The following is a 2,622-nucleotide window of genomic DNA, read 5'->3' as shown; positions in this document are numbered from 1 at the left end:
CCAGCTTGGCTTAATCGGATGCATTTCACTCTTTCTTCCACGGTCGCTATCGTTCTTCTTTGTTTGGATGCCATGTTCTGCAGACGAAAATGTAAATGAATGAATTTGAAATCTTTCGCAATTTCAGTAAAACGTATGCCAAAGAAGTAGCTTACATGTCGCCGTTTTGGATCCGATGATGGCAGAGTGGTCAAAGTTTTTCCGTCGATGCGAGCGAGAACTGCTTGAGTCTGCCCTACTGCGGGCTTCACTATGGGTTCCGGATAACGGAACTTTCGTTCTAAGGAATTGATCGTTAATGTAATATAGTAGTAGAAAATTTAATGCATACGTTTTTTTTTTTCCGGATGAGGGAATTTCCGTTTGACAGAGGTCCATAGGTGGGAATACTTACTTTATATCTATTTGAATGCATTTTTTACACATTATTATTTAGTATTATTTTTCACAAGAGCTTTATTTTTGAGAAGTTCAAGACAATACACTAATGCAGCTGTTACTGAAAGCATGCTACTGAACACCAATTTATTGGCTAACCTTGTCTTTTTTTTTTTAGAAAGAAAATATATATGGCAAACACAACGCTGCATTTTAAGGGCAAGCAAGGTAAGTCTATCTAATCCAAGCAGTCTATGTGACCATATGCTGTATGTGTATATGTACAGTATGTATATGCTGCAGCTGTGTATGCTATAAGCTAAACATTAGCTGGATGTGTGGATTTGTGTGTTGAACTTGTTTGCTCGATGTTGGCATTTGACGTACTTAGCCGATTCTGACTTTGGGTCATGAGCCGCATCGTGTCAGTTCTATGGCTAGGCGACAGCCGAATGGGCCAGCCTGGCCGGTCCAGGCAGGATCACCGACCCAACGAAGGGCGACTGCTGCCACCGCAGTGTCCCAGCGGCCACCGCGACTGTGGAATTCCGAGCTTACATCAAAATAACGTCACAAGTCACAATGGTGCGGTCAAGTCGGTGAAAAGAAATTCTTCGCTCATTGAAAAACGTTGAACCTTGGGTCGTTGTCATTTTATTTGTGAGGATTAATCAGAAGAATAAACAGAAACACCACAGCTTTGTGGTGAGTACTTTTTTTTCTATTTTCTATTTGTGAACGTGAGCTACTCAAAATAACATTTGAGCTGTGTGATGTGTTCTGTAAAGTAATATGCAAATTGCCGAATCAATACAGTGCTGCCTCGAGAGGTGGCAGCAAACTCAATTCAATTCACAATAAGCGGCAGTTTGGCAGATAGTGAACAATTCTTCAAAAAAGCCACTTCAAATTGTTGAACGCCACGCCCAAATAGAGTGTAGTGTCAAACCAAACATCAAAGAGAATCACAAGTTGTCTTGATGCTAACACATACTAGAAAACACCATCAGTGTGCTCACAATTAGCATTGATAGTTGCAGTGTTACAACCCTTTATGCTAAAGCTATTTGAACACAATAGGCAAAGCAACACATTTGACAGACAATTTAACAATACTCACAAGCACATTTCATCCTCTGATCCTCTGTGAGAACGCACACGCTAATATTGCAGCTTATTGAGTCACTGAGAGGAGTGGCACGGGTGACTACTCGTCTTTGTCGGGACAACTCTGTTATACTGATCCCCCCCATGACCCCACTCCGGGGGGGCAAAGACGGGCACACCAGAAGGAGCGGCACAACCAGTTGATTTGAAGCTTTAATTAATGATGCACCAACTGTTTCATTCTACGTAACTGTATTTTGACAATATGTTTTTACATAGCACAATATTATAGTGTGCATTTTTTCCTGATTATAAAACATTAAGTTCTGATCATGGCCACCGATGACATGTGACTGGACGCCTATTTAATTTCGCGGCGCGCGCAGTCGGAAGCGGGCGTGAGTAAAACAGCATCCATGACAGATGGTAACAGCTTTGATTAAAAATACATAGTTTGCACCCCCTCCCCCCACATCCTGAGATCTAATTGCAATTGGTCTCTGTTATGATCACACCTGCTCACATTTAGCCATGGTTTGGCCGACTTTGCTTTCAAATGTCATCGTCATCAGAATGATCCTGAGCCATCTCTCTGCTGGGCTTTCACCACACATAACGTTAGAGTGAGAAAAGGCGAGCAAAGTGAAGCCATGAAGGCCAATTCACATATCACCTATGAGGAAGACCACCCAATTTGCACCTTTCTCCACCCTGCCAAGCACATCCAGCATAGCGTCGTGCTGTCAACCACCTGGTTGGTATGATGAGTGTGTGTGTGCGCGGGGGGTGTTTGCGAAAGAGAGACCTGAGCTGATGGAAAGCTGTTATGTCCTAATATTTCATTGTAGGGACAGCTAATTTTTGTTCGTATGAACTTAAAGAAAAAAAAAAAAGAAGGAGCAGTAAATAACTGCTCCGTCTATGTTTCTGAAGAGGAGCACCAGAGCAAAAACACAATGTACAATAATACAGCAAACACGACAGCTAGCCGTCCCTCAGCTCAGTGAGCAGGCGAGACGTTTTCAGACGGGTACTTCACTTTATTTGCAGATTGCTACCATCAGACACTGTGTGCAGTCATCAAACATTGTGGAAACTAAATACAAATAAATAAACATAATATCAGTCCCCAGATCA

General features: G+C 42.3%; 1 long non-coding RNA gene across 1 annotated transcript; it reads left to right on the top strand.

The window, feature by feature from the left end:
* The first annotated feature begins 554 nt into the window (after nt 1-554).
* On the top strand, nt 555-1,018 carry LOC147153781 (uncharacterized). Its single transcript, XR_015087510.1, has 2 exons — nt 555-606; nt 808-1,018. It is a non-coding gene; the product is annotated as an uncharacterized LOC147153781 (long non-coding RNA).
* The last annotated feature ends 1,604 nt before the right edge of the window (nt 1,019-2,622 follow it).

Source organism: Filicampus tigris, chromosome 1 (genome assembly GCF_054856515.1).
Source record: "Filicampus tigris isolate MCC_2025a chromosome 1, RoL_Ftig_1.0, whole genome shotgun sequence".
NCBI classification, from domain to species: domain Eukaryota; kingdom Metazoa; phylum Chordata; class Actinopteri; order Syngnathiformes; family Syngnathidae; genus Filicampus; species Filicampus tigris.
Note: the sequence above shows the minus strand (reverse complement) of the source record. Positions and strands in the feature narration are given on the sequence as shown.